We start from the raw sequence: 14,464 nt of genomic DNA on the forward strand, positions 1-14,464 counted from the left end.
AAGGACAGATAGCCAGATGGAAGGAATAAACAACTCATTGTATAAACAGGAGTGTGAGGGAATTGACAAGCTGAGACCTATTTTCTTGGATACCTTTTAAGGGTCTTCACTGTTATAGCACATACATATTTTTAATAACTGATATTAAAAATTACCCTGAAACAACATAAAACTGAATTATGTTCAGAATACATACATAGAATTATGAAGTGCATTTTAGAGTTTCTTCAGAACTTATTATAATTACATTTGGGTGCTAATTATCGGAAAATTTTACTTCCTAACCAAATATTTACTAATTTTTAAAAATAGGTTTTTGGTTTTTTTGGTTACATGGGAAAAGTACATGATTGTTGACTTCTGATTTCTTAGCTATTCACCTTCAAATGCCGCTCCTTCAAATTATCAACCTTGGAGTGGTTTGGGTTCCTATTTAATTATTATAGGAAGAGATCACATTTTAAAAAAGCCAAAATTTAGTAACATTTGAGTTTTTGCACTTTGATTTTTATTTATTTATTTATTTATTTTTTTATTGCTTAAAGCATTACAAAGGGTATTACATATGTGTCCTTTTCCCCCCCTCCACCCTTGACAAGCCCCTGCCCTCCCTTACCCCCCAGTGTCTTATGTCCATTAATTATGGTTATATGGATGCATACCAGTCCTTCGGTTGATCTCTTACTCCCCTCCCTCTTGTCCCCCAACCCTCCCTGGCCTTACCACTGAAGTCCGACAATCGGTTTGAGGCAGCTCTGCCACTGTATTTATTATTGTTCAAAGTTTGTAATGGTCTTAATTATCCATGAAAGAATGAGATCATGTGGTATTTTTCCTTCATTGACTGGCTTGTTTCACTTAGCATAATGCTCTCCAGTTCCATCCATGCTGTTGCAAATGGTAAGAGTTCCTTCTTTTTTACAGCAGCATAGTATTCCATCGTGTAGATGTACCACAGTTTTCTAATCCATTCATCTACTGATGGGCACTTAGGCTGTTTCCAGATCTTAGCTATGGTGAATTGTGCTGCTATGAACATCTGGGTGCATATATCCTTTCTGATTGGTGTTTCTGGTTTCTTGGGATATATTCCTAGAAGTGGGATCACAGGGTCTGCACTTTGATTTTTAAAACAAAATTTAATCCAATGAGCATGGTTTCATGGAGATGGATTTTTATACTTTATATTTAGCTTTTTGCTAGAAAGCTAGGTCTATAGTCTTTGGAACATATCACTTGCTTTTCTAGAAAATTTTTGTTTCAGTACAATAGAAATTGTCTTCTACTTGGCTGACCATTTATAAATGCTTTTTGGTGGAATGATAACTAGCTGAAACTGCTGAAATTGTATTTCTTTAACTTATAAATGGAGTATAAAGGCACTACATTTGTATTGAAAGAGAAATATGTTTTATTTTTTTTTTATTATTTTTTTATTTTTTATCTTTTTTTATTTTAACAATTTTTATTTCTTAAAGTATTACGAAGAGTATTACATATGTCTCCTTTTTTCCCCCCCTTGACATTCCCCCCGACCCTACCCCCCGCCCCCCCCCGCCCCGTGTCTTGTGTCCATTGGTTAATCTTATATGCATGCATATAAGTCCTTCAGTTGGTCTCTTAATCCCCCCCCCAACCCTCCCCAGGCTTCCCACTGTAGTTTAACATTCTGTTCAATGTTGCTCTGCTTCTGTATCTACCCCTGTACATCAGTCCATACTGGTCCCCTTTATTTGTCCCAACCTCACTGAAGTAGTCTCAACCTCACCAGGGCCGTCTGAGCCTCACCAGGGCCGTTTCAACCTCACCGGGGCCGTCCCTACCTCACGGGGGCCGTTTCAACCTCACCGGGGTCGTCCCTACCTCACGGGGGCCGTTTCAACCTCACTGGGGTCATCCCTACCACACCGGGGCCGTTTCAACCTGACCGGGGTTGTCCCTACCACACTGGGGCCGTTTCGACCTGACCGGGGTTGTCCCTACAGACCGGGGTCGTCCCTACCTCACGGGGGCTGTTTCAACCTCACCGGGGTCGTTCCTACCTCACGGGGGCCGTTTCAACCTCACCGGGGCCGTCCCGACTTCACCAGGGCCGATTCAACCTCACCGGGGTTGTCCCTCCCACACCGGGGCTGTTTCAACCTCACCGGGGTCGTCCCTACCACACCGGGGCCGTTTCAACCTGACCGGGGTTGTCCCTACCACACTGGGGCCGTTTCGACCTGACCGGGGTTGTCCCTACAGACCGGGGTCGTCCCTACCTCACGGGGGCTGTTTCAACCTCACCGGGGTCGTTCCTACCACACCGGGGCCGTTTCGACCTGACCAGGGTCGTCCCTACCTCACGGGGGCCGTTTCAACCTCACCGGGGTCGTCCCTACCTCACGGGGGCCGTTTCAACCTCACCGGGGTTGTCCCTACCACACCGGGGCTGTTTCAACCTGACCGGGGTTGTCCCTACCACACCGGGGCCGTTTCGACCTGACTGGGGTTGTCCCTACCTCACGGGGGCCGTTTCAACCTCACCGGGGTCGTCCCTACCTCACGGGGGCCGTTCCAACCTCACCGGAGTTGTCCCTACCACACCGGGGCCGATTCAACCTGACCAGGGTTGTCCCTACCACACCGGGGCCGTTTCGACCTGACCGGGGTCGTCCCTACCACACCGGGGCCGTTTCAACCTCACCGGGGCCATCCCGACCTCATCGGGGCCATCCCAGCCTTACCAGGGAAACAGGAAGTTTGGCCCTCTGTCCCCTGCCGGCGGCTCCCCACCAGACAAAATCTCCAGGCGTTCCTGGTGGTTGAACATCCAGCACTCCTGCCCTCCACCAAGTGCACAGACTGTCTGTCTGCTGTCCCCCAGCGTCCCACAAGAGACTGGGACCAGTGGGCATGTTTGTGCGCTTGCTGGTATAGCAGTTCCACAGTGCCGGCCGAGTCAGGCCCAGCCCTGGCCGGCCCCGGACCCGACTCTGCCCCCCGATTGCGTCCCTCCCAGATGCAAGGAGCTGAAATCTGCAGCCTGCTGGGATGGGCTCTGTACTTGGTGCCTCTGCACATCCTACTCAGTCTCAATGAGCTTCTTTCTATGCGAGGAGTTGAAATCTGCAGTTTGTTGGGTTGGGCTCTGTACTTGGTGTCACATCCTACTCAGTCTCAATGTTCTTTCTCTCCTTCCAGTTGTAGAGCTTCCACTGGGCCAACTTTCCCATGGTTCTGTATGATAGGTGTTTGTCTGATATTTGGTAGTTTCGATGTTGTTGTGTGAGGTAGCACGCACAGGTCTCTTCCTTATGCCGCCATCCTGGTTCTCCTGGGTCTGCTTCTTGAGTGTGTCTCCCATGGCTGCGAGCAGTTGAAGTCTGCAATTTGTTGGGATAGGCTGCAAAAGCGCAGGTGGGTCTTTTTGTGCACCTGGCACAGCTTGGATGGGGATGTAAATTGATTAGGGCTGAGACTCAGGGAGTCGCCATGGCGGAGCAAATTGCACTGGCTGAGTCTCCGCGGCCCCTTGAATCTCTGCCAGGGCTTTGTGTCCCCCAGTGCCGGCGAGCAGTTGTGCAACAGAGTCTCCCTCGCTTTCTGATGGCTGCAAGGCTGTGCTGCCTCTCCCCGTAGGGTCTGGTGCCTCATGATCCCGCCTGAACCCGCTCAGTGGATTTGAAAGTTTGCAGAAGCAGAGGCGTTTCTACTTGTGAGTCTGGCCCAGCCCAGATGGGAATGTAAATTGTGTAGGGCGGGGTCACAGGGAGTCGCCGGGGCGGAGACTCAGCGGCCACTTGCCTATCCAGGACTCCAGGACTTTGCGTCCCCCAGTGCCGGCGAGCAGCCGAGCGCCAGAGCCTCCCTCGCTTTCTGACCGCTGGAAGGCCAAGCTGTATCTCGCCTTGGGGCCTGGGGCCTCAGAGACCCGCCCGAACCAGCTCAGTGGATTTGAGAGTTTGTAAAAGCACAGTCATTCCCTCTTGTGCCTCTGGCACAGCCCTGAGGGTAGGGCGGGGTCACAGGGAGTCGCCAGCATGGAGGAAATAGCGATGGCGGCGTCTCCGCGCCCCTCGCCTCCCCGGGACACCAGGACTTCTTGTCCCTCAGTGCCGGCGAGCAGCCGCGTGTCAGAGCTTCCCTCGCTCTCCGACCACTGCAAGGCCGTGGCCGCCTCTCCCTGTGGGATCTGGGGCCTCAGAGACCCGCCCCGAGCAAGCCCAGAGGATTCGAGGGTTCGTAAAAAACCGAGAATCCATTTGCAGCCCGCGTGGCGTGTGACTGCGTACCTCTGGTTTTGGTGCCTCCGTAGCTCCCACTCAGTCTCACTGCGCTTCTTTCTTTTCCTCCAGTTGTAGATCTCCCACTGGGCTGACTTCCCCATGGTTCTGAGTGGCGGTTGTTTACTTCATAGTTGATAGTTTCAATGATGCTGTGAGAGAGCAGCACACACAGGTCCGCTCCCTACGCCGCCATCTTGGTTCCGAGAAATATGTTTTATTAAAGTAACTTTGCTGCGTTATTCTTCATAGCCCACTGAAGACACTCCCTAACAAAATCTACCACACTGTCTTACATGTGGTAGATGTTTAAGAAACATTTGTTGAATGAATGAGCATTGAATTTAATTTAGCTATCATCATTGTCATAGGAACAAACCTACGGGCAAAGTCTCAGATGTCATTTATTAACCATTTGAGTCCCAAGCAGCGCTATCACGCTGTTTGGGTCTTTTCGTACTCATTTAGAGAAAGTGCGGTTGCGCTGTTTGGGATTCTTTGACAGTGTTTTTTCAATACCCCCTGGGACTCAAACGGAATCGTATGTTTTCTCGACATAAAATCTCAGCAGCGCGATCGCGCTGCTTGGGACTCAAACGGTTAAAAAGATTCTAATTGGAGCACTAGCCGGTTTCGCTCAGTGGATAGTGTCAGCCTGCAGACTGAAGGGTCCCAGGTTCTATTCTGGTGAAGGGCATATGCCCGGATTGCAGTTGCGGGCTTGATCCCTAGTAGGGGATGTGCAGAAGGCAGCCGATCTATGATGTTTGTATCTCTCACTCCCTCTCCCTTCCTCTCTAAAATCAATAAAAATAGAAAAGATTCTAACTGGAAAATGTTAACCATTCTATACTAATTGTATTTATTTTTCTATAGGATGCAGGTGGTGATAAAAATTATAGATAAATCTCTGCTGGATGCAGTGAATCTTGAGAAAAACTACTGAGAAGCACAAATAATGATAATGTGAGACCATCCTTACATGATCAGACTTTATCAGGTATGACTTAACCTTATAACTCTCCATGCTTCTCACATTCAGTTCTCTATATTGCATCATCATTTTTCTCTTTTATGTTAGTTTTTCAATGTAAATAAAAAGATAATGTTATGCTTTTATTAAGCTGAGTACATCCATCTTTCTATATTCAAATAAAAAATTAAGAAAGTAAAAACTAGTAGCTTAATTGAGTTGTATCTCAGACTGTAAGTTATTTATTTAAAAAGCTTATAGTGTACATTTGTGATTGTGTGCTTAAACCTTCTGGATTTTGATGGTGGCACCATTAATGAAGACATTGGAGTTTTGCTTATTTAAAAAAATATACTGTTACTGTTTTATGAAATACAAAGGCTGAAAATAGTTTATTAGTTAGTGGCATACTTGGTGATACCTAGAGCCAAATCTCATTTTGTTCAGGTTTTTTTAATCAGATAAAGTCAATGAGCCATTTTTTTTTAAAAAAAACACCTTAAGATATAATTCCTCATAAAATGAAACTGCACCCATTTTAAGTATAAGCTATGTTTTTTAAAAGGAAAATTTTTCTCATATTTTTAAATAGTAATTAATGTTTAGGAATAGTAATGTAATACCAAATGCTTGTAATATTTTTATTTATTAATTTGTAGAATTTTTTTATATTGGAAAACTAGTTTCAAACTAGAATGTTACAGTATGCTGGACTATGACTTTGATCTCCCAAGTATGATGTGTGTACTTAGTAGTATGCTAGGCTCAACTGTACTGGCTGGTGAGAGCTGATTGTTAAATTTTCAGAAATTTTGCAAATATCATGTTAGTAGCTCAAAATCAGCAATGGTAGGAGTATATACACCACAGAAGTAGTCAGGACTTTTTTTCCCCCTCAGAGACCTGGGCTTAGCACACTACTGTGTGCAGTGAAATGGGTTAGCATAAGTATCCATTGGGGTTTAAGATAATATCAGAAGTTCTAATTATGTGTATTTTGTAGATTTATCTTCTTGTGTGCATTTTTTAATGTACCGAAAGTATTTAGACAGTGGCATGAGTATGTAATTTGTATCTCTTTATGGATCTATAATAATAAAAGCATAATATGCTAATTAGACTGGACAACCTTCTGGACGACCTTCCAGACTAAGCCGCAGCACTGCGGAGGCAGAGGCAGCCGCGGTGGTGGTGGAGGGCCAAGCCCCTTGCACAAATTTTGTGCATTGGGCCTCTAGTATATTCATAAATACACATACAAATTTTATGTATATATACATGTACATACATATCTGTATTTGGCAAAACAACTTTTTATTGGTAGAAATTTGCAGTTAAAGAGGAGTGGGGACCATTAGCATTATCATTAGCTAAAAATGAGAGACTGTGGTGTGCCACTCAAAACAATTCCTAAAGTTCTAAAACTATAGAGGACCTTTTAGGTCAAATGTATACCAGAATATTTCTCTCTTTGCTTTAAAAACAAAAATTTCTAAAGAGGATACTTATAATAATCACATTTTTAGAAGTCTCTAATGGACCTAAGCCAAACTGAGGTTAAAATATGAGGCTTCACATGATAATTCTATGCTTATTTGAACTAAATGATTTGCTGTTTGATTTGTTTAGACCCAAATTGTAGGTAGCTTTTAGTCTTCTGGCCTATGAAGTCCTATTCCTACATGTTAGAGCAAATTTGCTTTAGCCTTTCAGTAGATAGCAGTTCAATTTTATGCTATTAGCATGTGCCAGTCTATAAAACGGTAGATAGTTATGGGGGTTCTTCAGCCATGACAAGCAAGGCTAGAGAGTGAACGAGTCCTGAGTAGGGGCAATTGGGGATTGAGGAAAAGAGACAGACACAGAGACAGTAAGTAAAGCTGGGACCAGGTGGGACACTGTTCTCGGATGGAGAGACAGTGACCCAGAGCTAGTTTATTATATACAGCATAATACCAGGAAGTTTTACTAGAGTTTAAGACAAAGGAAATTATGTGAAATCATGCTTAAAGATCAAGCTGCAGTTCTTCATTCTTGTGGCTTCTCGTAATTGTCAGGCCTGACTATAGGTCAGGCCTGACAATATTCTTGCCTTTGGCCAGGTATGTTTCCAGGATGTGGTTTTGCCAACGCCCTGGACTCAGCCGACAACCTTTGCTCAGGTGCTCTCCCAGGCGCTCTCTACAGATAGTTACAGAGAAGCGATCTAAAACTCACTCCTTTGAATCTATAAATTCATTTCCTTTTGGTTCAGTATAGTTTGAAAAAATCAAGTTTATGACAATGACAGGCTTTTCTGAACCTAGAAAAACTAATTTAAATAAAAATGTATATAGCAGTGGAGTTATGAAGAGTTTTTGAGCAATGTTTTAAAATAATAATACTAAGTTACAGTATTAAAGTATTGTAGGAGGAATACCACATTGTGCCAGGTTTGCTAGGTTACAGGCATAACTGAGCTGTATTTTATTCTCCTTTCCTTGATCAGAGAATACCATATAACACGGGGCTAGAAAAGTCAGTGAGGAGGTGGTAAAAACTTAATCTTCAAAACTCCTGTTACCTACATTAGCATTTTTCAAACTTGAATGTGCATAATAATTACCTGGGGAGTTTGTTAAAAAGTGGATCTGGCCCTAACCGGTTTGGCTCAGTGGATAGAGTGTCAGCCTGCGGACTCAAGGGTCCCAGGTTCGATTCCGGTCAAGGGCATGTACCTTGGTTGTGGGCACATTCCCAGTAGGGAGTGTGCAGGAGGCAGCTGATCGATGTTTCTCTCTCATCGATGTTTCTAACTCTCTATCCCTCTCCCTTCCTCTCTGTAAAAAATCAATAAAATATATTAAAAAAAAAAAGTGGATCTGTGTCAGTAGGTCTGGGTGGAGCTTGAGATCCTACATTTCTAACAGACACCTGGGCAGTGCTGCTGATGCTGGTCCGTGGACCATACTTGAAAGAGCAAGGGATCTAGATTTTTCACCAAACTGTTAGCATAAAGATACTGTCTTTAGTAAACTTGACCAGCTTCTGAATTGTTCATAACTTTGACATTTTTATTAGTAATTTTAAAGTAAGTAACTCTAGAACATTGTGGCAAATTGCAATTCTTTCCTGTAAGACTAATATGGAATTATTTATCAGTAGTTAATGGGGACCAAAAACATGTACCTTGTGACAGAATATGCCAAAAATGGAGAAATTTTTGGTAAGTACTTTTCCTTAATTTTCTTAAATTTGAAAATGTCACTAATCTTCAGAATGGAGTATTTTCTATTCTGCTTGTTTAAAAGTTGGTAACATAAATTTGAAATTTTTAAGCATTAGAATACAATAAAATATCCAGTAAGCTAAAAATATAGACGATAATTTATTCTCTTATATTTGTGATATTAAAGGCACTGCTTAATTTTTTCATCTTTGTTAGAAATTGGAGAATTGAAGTTAGGAAGAAATGTTCAGTCATATTGTAAGGGAGATTTTCTTGCCGTTTATCTTCCTTTTCACTCTCCGTTTTAATAAATATTTATTGAGCTTTTACTATGTCCCAGGCATTGTGCTAGGTATGAAGGGATACAGTGGTGACCTAAGTAATATAATCCCTACCATTATGGATCTTAAACAGTTTAGTAAGCCCTTGACTCTAGTTGTTACACCTTGGGCAAGTCACTATACTTTTCTGGGACTTCTTTTATTTCTAATAAGAAAGTATTTGAGTAGTTAGTTTCTCTAATCTATTCTAACCCTTAAAAACTATAGATATTTTATTCTAGCTTTCATCTTTTTTATTTTTACTTTGTGGAGCCAGAGCACTATAGATAATCTAAATATTTCTGGTCTTTAACCTTATTTAAGTCCAGAATTGTTTTTTAAACAGATTTATTGAGGAATAGTTTATATACAATAAATTGCACATATTTTAATGTGTACAATTTTTTAAGTTTTACATATGTAAAAACAATCACTGTAATCTATCACTCTCAAGTTTCTTTGTGCCCTTTGTAATCTGTCTGTTCCACATCACCACCAGGCAACCATCAATCTGTTTTTTTGACTCTGTACATTAATTTGTGTCTTACAGAGTTTTATATAAATGTAATACCATATGTGCTGTTGTCTAGTTTCTTTCAGTATAATTTTTTAAAGATTTTTAAATATTTTTTTAATTGATTTCAGAGAGGAAGGGAGAGGGAGAGAGAGATAGAAACATCAATAATGAGAGAACCATCTATCGGCTGCCTCCTGCACACCCAACACTGAGGATTGAGCCCTCAAGCCAGGTATGCGCCTGGACCAGGAATTGAACCGTGACCTCCTGGTTCATAGGTCGATGCTCAACCACTGAACCATGCTGGCCAGGCTTAAGATTCTTTTTTTTGTTGTATGTATGAACATGTCATTTCTTTCTATTCTTAGATCTTATTGTATAAATATATACCAATTTGCTTATCCATTCATGTGTTGATAGACTGAGTTTGCTTCAGTATTTGGCTATTTCACATGAATTGCAGTAAATACCCATATGCAACTCTTTAACTTATAGTCTACCTTCAACTAATATTTAGCACTTCACATATAATATAAGAACCTCTATTTGTCTTGTTCTTTCTAGACTCACAGCTCTGTCTCTTTTTTTGTTGTTGTTTTTGTTATCCTCATCTGAGTATATTTTTTCCATTGATAATTTCTTTAGAGAGAGTGGAAGGAAGAGAGGGAAGGAAGGAGGGAGGGAGGGGGGGAGAGAGAGAGAGAGAGATTGATGTGAGAGAGACATATCCATCGATTGGTGACCTCTCGCACGCCCCTGCCTGGGGATCAAACCTGAAATCTTTAGGTACACAGGCCGATGTTCTAACCACTTAAGCACACTGGCCAGGGCTCAGCTCTGTTTCTTCAACTCAAGGTCTTTGCTGGGCTCAGCGTGGATTTTCCTTCATATATGGTGGCCTACACACTTTTTAAAACAATCACTCTCCTTGTTTGATTGATGTACAGTTTCATTAACCAGTGTTTTCCATATTTTTCTCTTTTTTGTTTGTTGGAAGGAGAGGGTTGCTTTAGGCAGGAGGATAAGTTAGTTCCTGTTACTTCCTCTTGATTGAAAGCAGAAGTCTCCAGTCCTTTCAAAATTATCTTTAATTTTAGTTATTTTTTAAAAGGAGGAATTATAAATACACTTCTGTAGTTTTAAAAAAATATTTGTAGTAAGTTCAATTATTTTCTAATAGTATTTCAGGGATTATAGTTGGCTTCCCTCTAGCCTCGATCCAGTCCATAACTTCCCAGAGCTTGACACTTTCCAGTTCTCTGCTGCTGCTGGCACTGGCTGCCCTAACTGTGCTCCGCTCATTCAGGAAGGGCCTTCCATGCTCTTCAGCTGCTCTTTCTTTCCATAGAGAGGTTTCCTGTGCCATCTGGTTTTCTTGCCCCATTTGACTAGGTTTACAGCAAAAGAGTGATTTTTGGTGGCATGCTGGGACTGCATTTGCATGATTCATTCATTACGAGGCTGTGGTGTTTATGCTGTGTATTTTTGTTTGGTTAGTTAGATTGTATCTTATTCCATAAATGGCTGAAGTAGCTTTAAAGGACAATACTACAAAAACAATAATTCTAAAAATATAAATAAGAATAAAGAAGTGATTCAGAAAATACATAGACCAGTAGAACATAATCATGAGAGGTAGGGGAAGAGAACACAAATGTGCAGGCAGTAAGGGCCCAAGAGCTTCAGATACGGCTCTAAGCTTTCTGGCTGTCACAGTGAAAAGAGTATGTAGTCATTTACATAATATTATCTAAGAGAAAGACAGGTGAATATCTCTCAAAGAAAGCAAAACTTTCCTTGGTAGTAAATTTTTCCTTTGGGGTTTCTTATAAGAAGTACTGAGCGATATTTCAAAAACAAAATCTGATTAAAACAATTTCAAGGGCATCTGTTTTTTTTTAAAGTTAGTTTTTTTAGCTTTATTGTTGACAACACTATTACAGATGTCCTGATTTTCCCCTCCTTTGCCCACCTCCACCCAACCCCTGTCTCTGCTTCTCCTCTGGCTATCACCACATTGTTTTCTGTGTCTGTGGGTTATGCATATATGTTCTCTGGCTAATGTCTTTAACTTCTTTCATCGAGTTCCCCCAACCTCCTCCTGTCTGACAGGTGCACAGTCTGTTCCATGTATCCATGCCCTCTGTTTCTATTTTGTTCATCAGTTTATTTTGTTCATTATATTCCACATATAAGTGAGATCTTATGGTATTTGTCTTTCTCTGACTGGCTTATTTCACAGTAATCTCCAGGTCCATCCATACTGTTACAAAAGATAAGAGTTCCTTCTTTTTCATGGCTGCACTAGTGGCCTGGTGCACGAATCCGTGCACATTGAAAGGAAATTAATTCGAAGAAATATTTTAATATCACTATTCGCCCTTTCTCTATAATAGAACTGTCAAGCAAATTCATGATCGACAATGACAGATGAAAATACACACGTGATTGGCGCCAGTGAGAGCTTTATATGTAATGCACATGCACGAATCAACTTAGCCATATATATATATAATAAACTTGCTTAATTAGACCTGCTTTCTGATTTAGCTAAACATTTTCCAGCCCAGTGAAGCACCCCAACTTCTCTTTCAGGTAATTGTCAGCAACACAGCAGTAAATATCAACACGAAGCAGATTATTATTGTAAATCATACAGGGAAAATATTTAACTGCAGCAGTGTTTGACTATATTCTGCACAGTGAGAAAACCTGAAGTCATTTTCAAGGTCCACCATTTCTTGCTTCTTTTTAGTTGGGTCAAGTTTCTAAGCTTTCTAAAGCTCTGTTTTCCGGCTAATGAAAAGAAAATAGGATTCCATTGTGTCTTTTATCTACCTTCTCCAGGACTTCTGTGAAGATCAAATGAGATGAGGCATGGGAAAATGCTTAACAGACATTTGGTTAAAGTGTAAAATGTTTCCACCTGGCTATGAAGCAAGTTGTGTTCCTGGGCTGAAGAAACTCCAAGGAGGCTAGTCGCTAGGGACAGGAAGCTGGGCGCTGCTACATGAAGTCATTACCTGGCGCCCGCAGCAACCGTTTCCAGGCTGGGCTGTGGGCTGCATTTTGCACTATGGGATTTTGGGATCGTCGGCTGCGATTTGGTGGGGTGTTGCTCTGCGGTGATGGCAGGGCCTATGTCCCACTTGGGGGAAGCTGAGTGTTGCTTTGTGGGCACCAGGTCCCCAGTGCCTTTTCTCTGTAAATGGCCAGTATGCATCACGGCAGCTCCTGCGTTGAGCGTCTGCCCCCTGGTGGTCAGTGTCTGTTATAGTGACCGGTTGGACATTTAGCATATTAGCCTTTTATATATACTAGTTTAGACTAGTGGCCTGGTACACAAATTTGTGCACATTGAAAGGGAATTAATTAGAAGAAATATTTTAATGTCGCTATTTGCCATTTCTCTATAATAGAAGTGTCAGAGATTAAAGAAAATTAGTAAAATGTATATGAAAATAATATTTAAATTTAATAAATAAACAATAACAACATGATATAACAACAAAGACATGATATGAAAACAACAAAAACATGATACAAAAACTATAAAAAGCATGATATAAAAACAAAAAGATGATATAAAAACAACATTGATACAAACAATGACAGATACATGATTAAACTTATCCAATATCTCCCTGTATACCACATTTAGAGTAAAAACACTTTCAGGGTGCTTGACTAATTTCCCTTGTGATGAAGTATTTACAACTTAAACGTCACACGCTCTTTGAACTCAAGAGAAAGCAACATATAACTGACCATGTCTGAAAACGGGTTCAGGTAGGAATATTCCTACTCTGTCTAAAGTTTGTCCTTGTGATTTATTAATTGTCATCGCAAATGCTGGCATCACGGGAAACTAATTAATTTAAACGGGAGGCCAGTGTCAGACGGGACAAATAAATTCTTAGAATCAGAACAACCTCTCCTTCTGCAGATCCTGTTAATACCTGCTGTCAGGGTCCAGATTGCAGGTGAACAGGATTCTGGGCTGTCAGGGCGCAGACAGCAAGCTGACCAATGGCAGATTTATGCAAAGAATGGTTCTCCCGGGAGGCTGTCAGGTTCCGGGGTGCAGGTGAATGGGATTCGGGGATGTTAGGGTGCTGACAGCAAGGTTGGGTCAGTGCTCATCATAGCTACTGGCTGGTTGTCTGGTCCTTGGTCATTCTGGTTGTTATGCGGTAATGGTCACTGGGCTTTTATTATATACTAAAATTTGTGCACTCGGGGGGGCTGGGGGGTCCCTCAGCCCGGCCTATGCCTTCTTGCAGTCTGGGACCCCTCGGAGCATGTGCATCTGCTGGCTTAGGCCCGCTCCCTGGGGGATTGGGCCCAAGCTGGCAGTCAGACATCCTTCTGGCAGCCCGGCAGCCCTTGGGGGATGTCCATTTACCAGCAGGGAGCAGACCTAAGCTGCAATCGGACATTCTTAGTGCTGCTGAGGAGGTGGGAGAGGCTCCCGACACCACCACTGTGCTGGCAGCCATCAGCCTGGCTTGTGGCTAAGCAGAGCTCCCCCTGTGGGAGCGCACTGACCACCAGAGGGCAGCTCCTGCATTGAGTATCTGCCCCCTGGTGGTCAGTGTGGGTCATAGTGACCAGTCATTCCCAGTCGTTCTGCTGTTAGGGTCAATTTGCATATTACCCTTTTATTATATAGGACTAGTGGCCTGGTGCATGAAATTTATGCACATTGAAAGGGAATTAGAGGAAATATTTGAATATTGCTATTTGCCCTTTCTCTATAATAAAAGTGTGGGAGATAAAAGGAAATGAGTACAATGTATATGAAAATAATACATAATTTTATTAATAAACAATAATAAAATGATACAACAACAAGAAACTCATGATATAAAAACAACACTGATGCAGATAATGACTGATAAACTGATTAAACTTATTCTAATATCTCCCTGTATACCACATTAAGAGTAAAAACACTTTCAGAGTGCTTGACTAATTTCCCTTGGGATAAAGTGTTTACAATTTTAACATCACACGCTCTTCAAACTCGAGAGAAAGCAACATATAACTGACCACGTGCGAAAACGGGTTCAGGTAGGAATATTCCTACTCTGTCTAGAGTTTGTCTTTGTGATTTATTAATAATCATTGCAAATGCTGGCATCACAGGAAACTCGTCAAATTAATTTAAATGGGAGACCA

At 42.0% G+C, this 14,464-nt stretch overlaps 1 protein-coding gene across 1 annotated transcript in view; it reads left to right on the forward strand.

Annotated features, from left to right (window-relative positions):
- DCUN1D5 (defective in cullin neddylation 1 domain containing 5) overlaps positions 1-14,464 on the forward strand; it is an 80,792-nt gene that overhangs the window by 3,482 nt on the left and 62,846 nt on the right. Inside the window, exon 2 of the mRNA XM_070425883.1 lies at positions 5,142-5,265. The gene's annotated coding sequence lies outside the window, so the exon portion shown is untranslated. The remainder of the gene's footprint in view (positions 1-5,141; positions 5,266-14,464) is intronic.

The sequence above is a fragment of the Myotis yumanensis genome, unplaced genomic scaffold (assembly GCF_028538775.1).
Source record: "Myotis yumanensis isolate MYYU_CA2020_CCGP unplaced genomic scaffold, mMyoYum1.0.hap1 SCAF_10, whole genome shotgun sequence".
NCBI lineage: Eukaryota > Metazoa > Chordata > Mammalia > Chiroptera > Vespertilionidae > Myotis > Myotis yumanensis.